The following is a 15,863-nucleotide window of genomic DNA, read 5'->3' as shown; positions in this document are numbered from 1 at the left end:
ACCCTTAACAGAAGGCATTGGGGGTAACCTGCAAAGAGCAGAAGTTACTACTCTTTAGAGAAGGCAAGGAGATAACCTGTAGGTTGTGATAGTTACTTCCCATAACAGAAGACATGGGAGTAACTTGAAGGAAGTGGCAGTTACTACCCTTAACAGAAGGCATGCGGTAACCTGCAGGGAGTGGCAGATACTACCCTTAACAGAAAGCACGGGGGTAACCTGCACGGAGCAGCAGTTACTACCCTTAACGGAAAGCATGGGGGTAACCTGCATGGTGTGACATTTACTACTCTTAACAGGAGGCATGGGGTAACTTGCAGGGAGTGGCAGTTACTACCCTTAACAGAAGGCATGGGGGTAACCTGCACAGAGCAGCACTTACTACTGTTTACAGAAGGCTTGGAGTAACCTGCAAGGGATGACAGTTAATACCCATAACAGAAGGCATGGGGGTAACTTTCAGGGATTTTCAGTTACTCTCCTTAACAGAAGGCAGCGATGTAGCCTCCACAGAGTGGTAGTTATTATCTTTAACAGAAGGCATAGGAGAAATTTGCATGGAGCAGCAGTTACTACCCTTAACAAAATGCTTGGTGTTAACCTGAATGGAGCATCACTTACTACCCTTATCAGAAAGGATGGGGGTTATCCGCATAGAGCAGCAGTTACTACCCTTAACAGAAGGCATGGGGGTAACCTGCATGGAGCGGCAGTTACTACCAACAGAAGGCAGGATGGTTTACTGCCATGAGTAACAGTTATTACCCTTAATAGAAGGCATGAGGGTAAACAGCAGGGAGCGGCAGTTGCTACACCTAATAGAAAGCATGGCGGTAACCTGCATGGAGAGACAGTTACTTCCCTTAACAGAAGGCATGGGGTAACCTACAGGGAGTGGCAATTACTACTCTTTAGAGAAGCCAAGGGGATAACCTGCAGGGCGTAACAGTTACTACCCATAACAGAAGGCATGGGGGTAACCTGCATGGAGCAGCAGTTACTACTCTTAACAGAAGACATGTCAGTAACCTGCACAGAGCAACATTTACTACCCTTAACAGAAGGCATGGTGGCAACCTGCATGGAGTTGCAGTTACTATTCTTAACAGAAGGCATCGGGTAAACCTGCATGGAGTGAAAGTTACTACTCTTAAGAGAAGGCATGGTTGTAACCTGCAAGGAGTGGCAGTTACTACCCTTAATAGAAGACATGGGGGTACTCTGAATTGGGCAGCAGTTACTACCCTTAACAGAAGGCATTGGGGGTAACCTGCACAGAGCAGAAGTTGCTACTCTTTAGAGAAGGCAAGGAGATAACCTGTAGGTTGTGATAGTTACTACCCATAACAGAAGACATGGGAGTAACTTGCAGGGAGTGGCAGTTACTACCCTTAACAGAAGGCATGGGGGTAACCTGCACAGAGCAGCACTTACTACTGTTTACAGAAGGCTTGGGGTAACCTGCAGGGCATGACAGTTAATACCCTTAACAGAAGGCATGTGGGTAACTTTCAGGGATTTGCAGTTACTCTCCTTAACAGAAGGCAGCGATGTAGCCTCCACAGAGTGGTAGTTACTATCTTTAACAGAAGGCATAGGAGAAATTTGCATGGAGCAGCAGTTACTACCCTTAACAAAATGCTTGGTGTTAACCTGAATGGAGCATCACTTACTACCCTTATCAGAAAGGATGGGGGTTATCCGCATAGAGCAGCAGTTACTACCCTTAACAGAAGGCATGGGGGTAACCTGCATGGTGTGACATTTACTACTCTTAACAGGAGGCATGGGGTAACTTGCAGGGAGTGGCAGTTACTACCCTTAACAGAAGGCATGGGGGTAACCTGCACAGAGCAGCACTTACTACTGTTTACAGAAGGCTTGGGGTAACCTGCAGGGCATGACAGTTAATACCCTTAACAGAAGGCATGTGGGTAACTTTCAGGGATTTGCAGTTACTCTCCTTAACAGAAGGCAGCGATGTAGCCTCCACAGAGTGGTAGTTACTATCTTTAACAGAAGGCATAGGAGAAATTTGCATGGAGCAGCAGTTACTACCCTTAACAAAATGCTTGGTGTTAACCTGCATGGAGCATCACTTACTACCCTTATCAGAATGGATGGGGGTTATCTGCATAGAGCAGCAGTTACTACCCTTAACAGAAGGCATGGGGGTAACCTGCACAGAGCGGCAGTTACTATCCTTAACCGAAGGCATGGGGTAACCTGCACAAAGCGGCAGTTACTACCCTTAACAGAAAGCATCAGGGTAGCCTGCATGGAGCGGCAGTTACTACACCTAACAGAAGGCATGGCGGTAACCTGCATTGCGCGACAGTTACTACCCTTAATAGAAGATGTGGGGTACCCTGCAGAAAGTGGCAGTTACTACCCTTTACAGAAAACATGGGGGTAACCTGCAGGGAGTGGCATTTAGTACCTTTAACAGAAGGCTTTGGGGTAACCTGGACAGAGCAGCAATTACTACTCTTTACAAAAGGCAAGGGGATAACCTGCTGGGAGTGTCAGTTACTACCCATAACAGAAGGCATATGGGTAACTTGCAGGGACTGGGAGTTACTACCTTTAACAGAAGGCATGATGGTTTACTGCAGGGAGTAACAGTTATTACCCTTAATAGAAGGCATGGGGGTATCCTGCAGGGAGCGGCAGTTGCCAACCTTATCAGAAGGCATGAGAGTAACCTGCATGGAGCGACAGTTACTACCCTTAACAGAAGGCATGGGGGTAACCTGCATGGAATAGCAGTTTTTACCCTTAACAGAAGGCTTGGGCGTAACCTGCATGGAGCAGCAGTTAGTACCCTTAACAGAATACATGAATTTTATTATAGCTCACACATCACCTGATTCAAATTCTCAATAGCTTGAGGCTGAGACCAGGATGTCAAATAGAGTTAATTTTTTAAAAGCAATAAAACATGAAAATAATTTTTACCAAGCAATGTTTATTAATCTGTAGGGTAAAGGATTGCCGAAGAACTAAATTGAGATTACAAAACATGTTTCAGATATATCTGAGAAAGAAGGGATTCCAGAAGTGGGACAGAAAACTGAAAGGTGACAAGGAGTAATGCGCAGAGCAAGATGAAGAAATGGTAAATTATTAAACAAATACTTCAGTTCCCTGTTCAGAAGGCATGGGGGAAACTTGCATGGAGCGGCAGTTGCTACCCTTAACAGAAGGCAGGGTGGTTTACTGCAGTGAGTAACAGTTATTACCCTTAATAGAAGGCATGAGGGTAACCAGCAGGGAGCGGCAGTTGCTACAGCTAACAGAAAGCATGGCGGTAACCTGCATGGAGAGACAGTTACTACACTTAACAGAAGGAATGGGGTAGCCTACAGGGAGTGGCAATTACTACTCTTTACAGAAGCCAAGAGGATAACCTGCAGGGCGTAACAGTTACTACCCATAACAGAAGGCATAGGGTAACCAGCATGGAGCAGCAGTTACTACTCTTAAGAGGATACATGTCAGTAACCTGCATGAAGCAACATTTACTACCCTTAACAGAAGGCATGGTGGCAACCTGCATGGAGTTGCAGTTACTATTCTTAACAGAAGGCATCGGGTTAACCTGCAGGGAGTGGCAGTTACTACCCTTAATAGAAGACATGGGGGTACTCTGAATTGGGCAGCAGTTACTACCCTTAAGAGAAGGCATTGGGGGTAACCTGCAAAGAGCAGAAGTTACTACTCTTTAGAGAAGGCAAGGAGATAACCTGTAGGTTGTGATAGTTACTTCCCATAACAGAAGACATGGGAGTAACTTGCAGGAAGTGGCAGTTACTACCCTTAACAGAAGGCATGCGGTAACCTGCAGGGAGTGGCAGATACTACCCTTAACAGAAGGCACGGGGGTAACCTGCACGGAGCACCAGTTAAGGCATCGGGGTAACCTGCATAGTGTGACATTTACTACTCTTAACAGGAGGCATGGGGTACCTTGCAGGGAGTGGCAGTTACTACCCTTAACAGAAGGCATGGGGGTAACCTGCACAGAGCAGCACTTACTACTGTTTACAGAAGGCTTGGGGTAACCTGCAGGGCATGACAGTTAATACCCATAACAGAAGGCATGGGGGTAACTTTCAGGGATTTGCAGTTACTCTCCTTAACAGAAGGCAGCGATGTAGCCTCCACAGAGTGGTAGTTGCTATCTTTAACAGAAGGCATAGGAGAAATTTGCATGGAGCAGCAGTTACTACCCGTAACAAAATGCTTGGTGTTAACCTGCATGGAGCATCACTTACTACCCTTATCAGAATCGATGGGCGTTATCTGCATAGAGCAGCAGTTACTACCCTTAACAGAAGGCATGGGGGTAACCTGCATGGAGTGGCAGTTACTACCCTTAACAGAAGGCAGGATGGTTTACTGCCGTGAGTAACAGTTATTACCCTTACTAGAAGGCATGAGGGTAAACAGCAGGGAGCGGCAGTTGCTACACCTAACAGAAAGCATGGCGGTAACCTGCATGGAGAGACAGTTACTTCCCTTAACAGAAGGCACGGGGTTAACCTGCACAGAGCAGCAGTTACTACCCTTAACAGAAGGCATTGGGTGTAAACTGCACAGAGCAGCAGTTACTACTCTTTAGAGAAGAAAAGTAGATAACCTGTAGGGTGTGATAGTTACTACCCATAACAGAAGGCATAGGAGTAACTTGCAGGGAGTGGCAGTTACTACCCTTAACAGAAGGCATGGGGGTAACCTGCAGGGAGTGGCAGTTACTACCCTTAACTGAAGGCACGGGGTAACCTGCACGGAGCAGCAATTACTACCCTTAACGGAAGGCATGGGGGTAACCTGCATGGTGTGACAGTTACTATCCTTAACAGGAGGCATGGGGGTAAACTGCACAGAGTGGCAGTTACTACACTTAACAGAATGCATGGGGTAACCACAGAGCAGTTGTTACTATCCTTAAGAGAAGGCATGGGGGTAACCTGCACAGAGCAGCACTTACTACTGTTTACAGAAGGCTTGGGGTAACCTGCAGGGCATGACAGTTAATACCCATAACAGAAGGCATGGGGTAACTTTCAGGGATTTCCAGTTACTACCCTTAACAGAAGGCAGTGATGTAGCCTTCACAGAGTGGCAGTTACTATCTTTAACAGAAGGCATAGGAGTAATCTGCATGGAGCAGCAGTTACTACCCTTAACAGCAGGCATGGGGGTAACCTGCATGTAGCAGCACTTACTACCCTTAACAGAATGCATGGGGGTAACCTGCATAGAGCAGCAGTTACTACCCTTAACAGAAGGCATGGGGGTAACCTGCACAGACAGGCAGTTACTATCCTTAACAGAAGGCATGGGGTAACCTGCACAGAGCGGCAGTTACTACCCTTAACAGAAAGCATCAGGGTAGCCTGCATGGAGCGGCAGTTACTACAGCTAACAGAAGGCATGGGGGTAACCTGCATTGCGTGACAGTTACTACCCTTAATAGAAGACGTGGGATACCCTGCAGAAAGTGGCAGTTACTACCCTTTACAGAAAACATGGGGGTAACCTGCAGGGAGTGGCAGTTACTACCCTTAACAGAAGGCACGGGGGTAACCTGCACGGAGCAGCAGTTACTACCCTTAACAGAAGGCATTCGGTGTAAACTGCACAGAGCAGCAGTTACTACTCTTTAGAGAAGGCAAGGATATAACCTGTAGGGTGTGATAGTTACTACCCATAACAGAAGGCATGGGAGTAACTTGCAGGGAGTGGCAGTTACTACCCTTAACAGAAGGCATGGGGGCAACCTGCAGGGAGTGGCAGTTACTACCCTTAACTGAAGGCACGGGGGTAACCTGCACGGAGCAGCAATTACTACCCTTAACAGAAGGCATGGGGGTAACCTGCATGGAGCGGCAGTTACTACCCTTAACAGAAGGCATGGGGGTAACCTGCATGGAGCGGCAGTTACTACCTTAACAGAAGGCATGGGGGTAACCTGCATGGAGCGGCAGTTACTACCCTTAACAGAAGGCATGGGGGTAACCTGCACAGAGCGGCAGTTACTACCCTTAACAGAAGGCATGGGGTAACCTGCATGGAGCAGCAGTTATTACCAACAGAAGGCACGGGGTAACCTGCATGGAGCAGCAGTTACTTCCCTTAACAGAAGGCACGGGGATAACCTGCACAGAGCGGCAGTTACTATCCTTAACAGAAGGCTTGGGGGTAACCTGCATGGAGTGGAAGTTACTACCCTTAACTGAAGGCACGGGGTAACCTGCACGGAGCAGCAATTACTACCCTTAACAGAAGGCATGGGGATAACCTGCATGGAATAGCAGTTATTATCCTTAACAGAAGGCTTGGGCGTAACCTGCATGGAACAGCAGTTAGTACCCTTTAGAGAAGGCAAGGAGAAAACCTGTAGGGTGTGATAGTTACTACCCATAACAGATGGCATGGGAGTAACTTGCAGGGAGCGGCAGTTACTACCCTTAACAGAAAGCATCAGGGTAGCCTGCATGGAGCGGCAGTTACTACAGCTAACAGAAGGCATGGGGGTAACCTGCATTGCTTGACAGTTACTACCCTTAATAGAAGACGTGGGGTACCCTGCAGAAAATGGCAGTTACTACCCTTTACAGAAAACATGGGGGTAACCTGCAGGGAGTGGCAGTTACTACCCTTAACAGAAGGCACGGGGGTAACCTGCACGGAGCAGCAGTTACTACCCTTAACAGAAGGCATTGGGTGTAAACTGCACAGAGCAGCAGTTACTACTCTTTAGAGAAGGCAAGGATATAACCTGTAGGGTGTGATAGTTACTACCCTTAACAGAAGGCATGGGGGTAACCTGCATGGAGCGGCAGTTACTACCCTTAACAGAAGGCATGGGGGTAACCTGCACAGAGCGGCAGTTACTACCCTTAACAGAAGGCATGGGGTAACCTGCATGGAGCAGCAGTTATTACCAACAGAAGGCACGGGGGTAACCTGCATGGAGCAGCAGTTACTTCCCTTAACAGAAGGCACGGGGATAACCTGCACAGAGCGGCAGTTACTATCCTTAACAGAAGGCTTGGGGTTAACCTGCATGGAGTGGAAGTTACTACCCTTAACAGAAGGCATTGGGGTAACCTGCAGAGAGTGGCAGTTACTACCCTTATCAGAAGGCATGGGGGTAGCCTGCATGGAGTGGCAGTTACTACCCTTATCAGAATGCGTGGGGTAACCTGCACATTCTATCCTTCACAGAAGGCATGGGGGTAACCTGCACGGAGCAGCATTTACTACCCTTAATAGAAGGCATGGGGGTATCCTGCACGGAGTAGCAGTTACTACCCTTAACAGAAGGCATGGGGGTAACCTGCATACAGCAGCAGTTACTAACCTTAAACGGAATATATGTGGGTAACCTGCACGGAGCGGCAGTTACTATCCTTAACAGAAACGTGGAGGTAACCTGCATGGAGCAGCAGTTACTTTCCTTAACAGAAGGCATGGGGGTAACCTGCATGGAGCAGCAGTTACTACTTTTAACAGAAGACATGGTGGTAACCTCCACGGAGCAGCAGTTACTACCCGTAACATTACTATCCTTAACAAAAGGTATGGGGTTAAGCTGCACAGAGCGGAAGTTACTAGGGATGTGAATCGTGTGATTGATCGTCTTAACGATTGATTTTGGCTGGGGGGGGGGGGAATCTGATCGTCATGATTTGTTTTTTTTAAAAATCGTAAATCGGGGGAGGGCGGGAGAATCGGCATACCAAAACAACCCTAAAACCCACCCCGACCCTTTAAAACAAATCCCCCACCTTCCCAAACCCCCCCCAAAATGTTTTAAATTACCTGGGGTCCAATGGGGGGGTCCCGGCGCAATCTCCCACTCTCGGGCCACGGCTGCGTTAATAGAAATGGCGCTGGTGGCCCTTTGCCCTTACCATATGACAAGGCAAAGGTAGCGCCGGCGCCATTTTGGTTCCTGTGACCCGACGTCACGAGCACAGGAGATCACGAGCACAGGAGATTTTTGACTCGGGTCATATTGCCAATATTCACAATGGCGCCGGCGCTACCTTTGCCCTCACTATGTCGACATAGTGAGGGCAAAGGTAGCGCCGGCGCCATTTTGAATATTGGCAATACGGCTCGAGTGCAGAAGGTCGCTCCCAGACCCCCGCTGGACTTTTGGCAAGTCTTGTGGGGGTCAGGAGGCCCCCCCAAGCTGGCCAAAAGTCCCTGGGGGTCCAGCGGGGGTCCGGGAGCGATCTCCTGTGCTCGTGACGTCAGGTCACAGGAACCAAAATGGCGCCGGCGCTACCTTTGCCCTGTCATATGGTAAGGGCAAAGGGCCACTGGCGCCATTTCTATTAACGCAGCCGTGGCCCGAGAGTGGGAGATCGCGCCGGGACCCCCCCACTGGACCCCAGGTAATTTAAAACATTTTGGGGGGTGTTCGGGAGGGTGGGGGATTTGTTTTAAAGGGTCAGGGTGAGTTTTAGTGTTGTTTTGGAGTGCCGGTTTCCCCGCCCTCCCCGATTTACGATTTTTGACGATAAATCGGGGGAATTGTTATTGTATCGCGGCTCTAATGATTTTTGACGATTTAAAATATATCTGACGATTGTTTTAAATCGTCAAAAAATGATTCACATCCCTAGAAGTTACTACCCTAAACAGAATGCATGGTGATAAGCTGCACAGAGCGGCAGTTACTACCCTTATCAGAAGGCATGGGGGTAACCTGCATGGATTGGCAGTTACTACTCTTAACAGAAGACATGGTGGTAACCTGAACGGAGAAGCATTTAATACCCTTAACATTACTATCCTTCACAGAAGGCATGGGGGTAACCTGCATGGAGTGGCAATTACATTCTTAGGTATTGAATTAGATTTGATGGAAATGGTGTCGCGTTTGCCAGTTGAAAAAATAGTCAAACTACGAGAGCTGGTGAGGTTGGTATGCAGTGCTAAGAAAGTTACTTTAAAGCAGAGGAAGTCTTTGATAGGATCACTCAATTTTGCCTGCCGCGTAATCCCTATGGGCAGGGCATTTATTCGTAGGCTGTCGGCATTGACAAGAGGTGTTAGGTCAGGTCATTTTATCAGAGTGAAGGAAGTGTGAAGGAAGGATTGGAGATTTGGCAGGTTTTTCTGGCAACGTTTAATGGCATGTGTATTATGCAGGATGGGGAGGTGTCTAATGTGGATTTGGAATTGTACTCTGATGCCGTGGAAGCGTTCGGTTTCGGGGTATATTTCCAAGGGAATTGGTGTGCGGAATGGTGGCCAGCGGAATGGGAGAGGAATGGGATTACAAGGAACATCACATTTTTTTTAAATTGTTCCCAGTAGTAGTTGCGATAGTGATTTGGGGACATAGGCTTCAGAATAGGAGAGTTGTCTTTTGGTGTGACAACTTAGGGATCGTACAGCTTATTAATAGGTAGTCGGCTAGCTGTTTGTAAGTCTCAAGATTGATGCGGGAACTGGGATTGTTATGTTTACAACTGAATGTGACAATAACAGCGAGACATGTGCCAGGTACATAGAATTTGATTGCCAATGCTCTTTCTCGCTTCAAATGGGATGTCTTTCGGGAGCTGACTCCTCATGCGAGCTTGACAGGAGAGGCATTCTCGGAGCATCTATGGCAACTGGGATGGCAGAGACGTGGTGTTTAATTCAGAAATCCATGGCACCTGCCACTTGAAGGCATATGCAGCAGGCAGGGGAGTAGTGTCGTGTTTTTTGCTGACTTTAGGATGGAGAGGAGGGCCAGTTAGAGAATATGATATGGTGCAGTTCATACTGTGGGCAAAGGGGAATTCAGATAGTAGAAAGACTAGGGGGCACTCCATGAAGTTAGCATGTGGCACATTTAAACCTAATCAGAGAAAGTTCTTTTTTACTCAACGCACAATTAAACTCTGGAATTTGTTGCCAGAGGATGTGGTTAGTGCAGTTAGTATAGCTGTGTTTTAAAAAGGAGTGGATAAGTTCTTGGAGGAGAAGTCCATTACCTGCTATTAATTGAGTTGACTTAGAAAATAGCCAATGCTTTTACTAGCAACGGTAACATGGAATAAACTTAGTTTTTGGGTACTTGCCAGGTTCGTATGGCCTGGATTGGCCACTGTTGGAAACAGGATGCTGGGCTTGATGGACCCTTGGGCTGACCCAGTATGGCATGTTCTTATGTTCTTATGAACAAGTATCAGGATAGAGGTGGGCTTTACTGCACACCCACCTGACGGACCAGGCCCATACCACAGCCAATATTCTAGCATGCATCAGACAGATGCTGGAAGGCTGACAACTACACCAGCAACACAGGAATCCTCATGCAGGGTTCTTTGTCACAGACAATGTTGCAAACATGGTTAAGGCAATAAACGACGGGCGCTTTAAGAACATCCAGTGTTTTGCACACACTCTGTACCTGGTAGTGAAGTCAGCTCTGGGGTTGTATTCCAATGACAAAGAGAATGAATACCTGCATAGGTTAATACAGAAGTGCAGGAACATTGCAGCGCACTTCCACAGAAGTGTGAAGGCGGGGCAGGTTCTCCGACAAAAGCAGACTGATTTGGAGATGCCTCACATGCGTCTCATTCAAGACATTGCCACCCGGTGGCATTCCACCTTTATGATGCTGGAGAGGTTACTGGAGCTGCAGACACCCCTTCATGAACTTTCAGGTTCAATGGACATAGGTGTGCAGAATCCCCTAGGGCATCACGATTGGTTAGTCATGAGTCAGCTGGTAAAAATCCTGCAGCCCTTCAAGGATGTCACGAGGAGCTGAGTTCCAGAAGTGCCACCTTGGCTGAAATCATCCCTATAGTTAATCTCCTGAATGAACATTTGGAGGCCTTTAAACAGGAAGAGGGAATGACAGTTGAGGTGCTGCATTGTCTGGATGTTTTACAGCAGCAGGTGAAAGATAGATTAAGGCCTTTAACAGAAGACCGCACATACATGCTCGCCACAGTCTGTGATCCCCGTGTGAAAGGGAAACTCGTCCTATTGGTTTCTTATTGGTGAAGGACCTGCTGTTAGCAAAAGTCAGTGAACAGGAGCGCCATAGGCAGAGACAGATTAGGAGTGAAGCAGAGGTGCAAACAGCGGGCACTTCAGAGAGTTGTGCTGCTAGCCCAAGCAGGAGCAGCACTGTGTCAGCGAAAGATAGTACCTCATTCTCCTCCACTTCAGAACGCCAAAAGCATGTTGCCCATAAAGATTCATCTGTTGTGCGACGGGCAAGAGAGAAAGCAGCTGGCATGAGTGACTCTCAGCCTGCCCAAGCAAAGGAGACACCAGCACAGCTGTCAGTGACATGGTATCTCTCAGAGCCAACAGAGAACATGCAGACAGATCCGCTGGCATACTTGACACACAAGTCCACTGTCTGGCCACACCTAGCCAAAGTGGCTCAGTGATATCTGACATGTCCACCAACCAGTGTGCCCAGTGAACGTGTCTTTTCAATGACAGAGGATATCATGAGCCCTCACCGCTCAAGGCTGGCACCAGAGTTGATGAAAATGCTAGTGTTTTTGAAAGTAAACCTGCCTTTGCTTGGGTTTTCAAATTTTCCCTGTGAATGGCAAGATGAATAAAATCAATTGAAAGCCTTGCAAAAGCTCCAACTGCCTCCTATGCTCCAGATAATATAAGCATTGCAGCACATGTACCTGACCTCTAACGCTGTGCCTGACCGTCCACTGTCCAAGCCATACGTCCCTACAAGGGCCTGACCTCAAACGCTGTGCCTGTCCGTCCATGTCCAGGCCATACGTCCCTACAAGGGCCTGACCTCAAACGCTGTGCCTGTCCATCCACTGTCCAGGCCGTATGTCCCTACAAGGGCCTGACCTCTAATACTGTGCCTGTCCGTCCACATTTGGAATGTAAGAACATAAAAAGCTGACTTAAGATGATTGGACCTTGCGTATTTCATATGCTCAGTATTTTTCATGACCTTGCCAACAGTAATGTTTCAAATACTATTGAAAACTGGTAGTAGTTGCACTCTAGTTCATCCTCTGTGTTCCCATTGTTTACAGAGGCACTGTGTAAACTACAACGTCAACATAGGTTGATATTGTAGATTTTGACTTGAGTAGCGGTTTTCTTATTTCTGAGAGCTCTTCATGTTCCTTTGTCATCAGCTGAAGTGCATATTTAAGTACAGTTCATAGCTTCTGGGTATTAAAAAATAAATGCCAGCTCAGTTCTTGCTTCACAAATAGCAGTCTCCATTACTCTAAAAGCATCCTCTGTTGAATTATCTTTCAGAAATGAAAAAAGATGACATTTTCTTCTGGCAGTGAACCAGTTCAAGAAGAAGTGACAGGTCAAACCACAACATACCTGCACAAAAGAAATCCTCTATTGCTGTACCTGTTTCTCCGGGCCTTATGTCCCTAGGTGGGATTCACTTCTATCCTCGATTGCTGTGCCTGTCTGTCCAAGCCTTATGTCCCTACAAGGGTTTGACCTCAATTGCTGTGCCTGTCCATCCAGGCCTTATGTCCCTACAAGGGTTTGACCTCAATTGCTGTGCCTGTCAGTCCAGGCCTTATGTCCCTACGTGGGCTTGACCTCTGTCCTCGACTGCTTTGCCTGTTCGTCCAGGCCTTATGTTCCCACAAGTGTTTGACCTCAACTGCTTTGCCTGTTCGTCCAGGCCTTATATCCCTACGTGGGATTCACCTGTCCTCGATTGCTGTGCCTGTCCGTCCAGGCTTTATGTCCCTACAAGGGTTTGACCTCAATTGCTGTGCCTGTCAGTCCAGGCCTTATGTCCCTACGTGGGCTTGACCTCTGTCCTCAACTGCATTGCCTGTTCTTCCAGGCCTTATGTTCCCACAAGTGTTTGACCTCAACTGCTTTGCCTGTTCGTCCAGGCCTTATTTATTTATTTATTTTTAATTTTTATATACCGACCTTCTTGCATAAAATGCAAATCAGGCCGGTTTACAGTGAATGGTGAACAAGCAGGAAATACAATTCCTTAGTCTAATACATTGAACATCTAGAACTGGAAAAATATAAAAGCAAACTTTTTTAGACAGCTTAATAAAGGTTAATTAAATAATAAACATAACTAAACTTATTTTACAAGAAGCCTTATGTCCCTACGTGGGAATCACCTCTATCCTCGACTGCGGTGCCTGTCCGTCCAGGCCTTATATCCCTACGTGGGATTCACCTCTGTCCTCTATTGCTGTGCCTGTCCATCCAGGCCTTAAGTCCCTACAAGGGTTTGACCTCAATTGCTGTGCCTGTCCGTCCAGGCCCTATGTCCCTATGTGGGCTTGGCCTCTGTCCTCGACTGCTTTGCATGTTCATCCAGGCCTTATGTTCCTACAATAGTTTGACATCAATTGCTGTGCCTGTCTGTCCAGGCCTTATGTCCCTATGTTGGATTGACTCTATCCTCGATTGCTGTGCCTTTCCGTCCAGGCCTTATGTCCCTACGTGGGATTGACTGTGTCCTCGATTGCTGTGCCTGTTCGACCAGGCCTTATGTCCCTATGTGGGATTAACTCTGTCCTCGATTGCTGTGCCTTTTCGTCCAGGCCTTATACCCCTATGTGGGATTCACCTCTATCCTCGATTGCTGTGCCTGTCCATCCAGGCCTTATGTCCCTACAAGGGTTTGACCTCGATTGCTGTGCCTGTCCGTCCAGGCCTTATGTCCCTATGTGGGCTTGGCCTCTGTCCTCTACTCTTTGCATGTTCGTCCAAGCCTTATGTTCCTACAATAGTTTGACCTCGATTGCTGTGCCTGTCTGTTCAGGCCCTATGTTCCTACAAGTGTTTGACCTCAATTGCTGTGCCTGTCAGTCCAGACCTTATCTCCCTGCGTGGGCTTGACTCTGTCCTGTATTGCTGTGCCTGTCCATCCAGGCCTTATGTCCCTACATGGGATTGACATCTGTCCTTGACTGTTTTGCCTGTTTGTCCAGGCCTTATGTTCCTACAAGTGTTTGAGCTCGACTGCTTTGCCTGTTCGTCCAGGCCTTATGTTTCTACAAGTGTATGACCTCAATTGCTGTACCTGTCTGTCCAGGCCTTATGTTCCTACAAGTGTTTGACCTTGATTGCTGTGCCTGTTTCTCTAGGTCTTATGTCCCTACATGGGCTTGACTCTGTCCTGCATTGCTGTGCCTGTTTGTCCAGGCCTTATGTCCCTACAAGGGTTTGACCTCGATTGCTGTGCCTGTCCGTCCAGGCCTTATGTCCCTATGTGGGCTTGGCCTCTGTCCTCGACTGCTTTGCATGCATCCAGGCCTTATGTTCCTACAATAGTTTGACCTCGATTGCTGTGCCTGTCTGTCCAGGCCTTATGTTCCTACAAGTGTTTGACCTCAATTGTGTGCCTGTCAGTCCAAGCCTTATGTCCCTACATGAGCTTGACTCTGTCCTGTATTGCTGTGCCTGTCCATCCAGGCCTTATGTCCCTACAAGGGTTTGACCTCGATTGCTGTGACTGTCCGTCCAGGCCTTATGTCCCTATGTGGGCTTGGCCTCTGTCCTCGACTGCTTTGCATGTTCGTCCAAGCCTTATGCTCCTACAATAGTTTGACCTCGATTGCTGTGCCTGTCTGTCCAGGCCTTATGTTCCTACAAGTGTTTGACCTCAATTGCTGTGCCTGTCAGTCCAGGCCTTATGTCCCTACGTGGGCTTGACTCTGTCCTGTATTGCTGTGCCTGTCCATCTAGGCCTTATGTCCCTATATGGGATTGACCTCTGTCCTCGACTGTTTTGCCTGTTTGGCCAGGCCTTATGTTCCTACAAGTGTTTGAGCTCGACTGCTTTGCCTGTTCATCCAGGCCTTATGTTTCTGCATGACCTCAATTGCTGTACCTGTCTGTCCAGGATTTATGTTCCTACAAGTGTTTGACCTCGATTGATGTGCCTGTTAGCCCAGGTCTTATGTCCCTATGTGGGCTTGACTCTGTCCTGCATTGCTGTGCCTGTTTGTCCAGGTCTTATGGCCCTACAAGGGTTTGACCTTGATTGCTGTGCATGTCCGTCCAGGCCTTATGTCCCTACAAGGGTTTGACCTCGATTGCTGTGCCTGTCTGTCCAGGCCTTATGTCCCTATGTGAGCTTGGCCTCTGTCCTCAACTGCTTTGCATGTTCATCCAGGCCTTATGTTGCTACAATAGTTTGATCTCGATTGCTGTGCCTGTGAGTCCAGGCCTTATGTCCCTACATGAGCTTGACTCTGTCCTGTATTGCTGTGCCTGTCCATCTAGGCCTTATGTCCCTACATGGGGTTGACCTCTGTCCTTGACTGTTTTGCCTGTTTCTCCAGGCTTTATGTTCCTACAAGTGTTTGAGCTCGACTGTTTTGCCTGTTCATCCAGGCCTTATGTTTCTACAACTGTATGACCTCAATTGCTGTACCTGTCTGTCCAGGCCTTATGTCCCTACAAGTGTTTGACCTCGATTGCTGTGCCTGTTAGTCTTATGTTAGTCTTATGTCCCTACATGGGCTTTACTCTGTCCTGCATTGCTGTGCCTGTTTCTCCAGGCCTTATGTCCCTTCAGGTGTTTGACCTCGATTGCTGTGCCTGTCAGTCCATGCCCTATGTCCCTACGTGGGAATGACTCTGTCCTCGATTGCTGTGCCTGTCCGTCCAGGCCCTATGTCCATAGGTGGGATTGACTCTGTCCTGTATTGCTGTACCTGTTTGTCCAGGCCTTATGTCCCTACGTGGGATTGACTCTGTCCTCGATTGCTGTGCCTGTCCATCCAGGCCCTATGTCCATAGGTGGGGATTGACTCTGTCCTCGATTGCTGTGCCTGTTCGTCCAGGCCTTATGTCCCTACGTGGACTTGACCTCTTTCCTCGAC

This window comes from Rhinatrema bivittatum, chromosome 1 (genome assembly GCF_901001135.1).
Source record: "Rhinatrema bivittatum chromosome 1, aRhiBiv1.1, whole genome shotgun sequence".
In the NCBI taxonomy this organism is placed as follows: Eukaryota; Metazoa; Chordata; class Amphibia; order Gymnophiona; family Rhinatrematidae; genus Rhinatrema; species Rhinatrema bivittatum.
The sequence above is the reverse complement of the archived record's forward strand: the minus strand, read 5'-3'. Positions refer to the sequence as shown.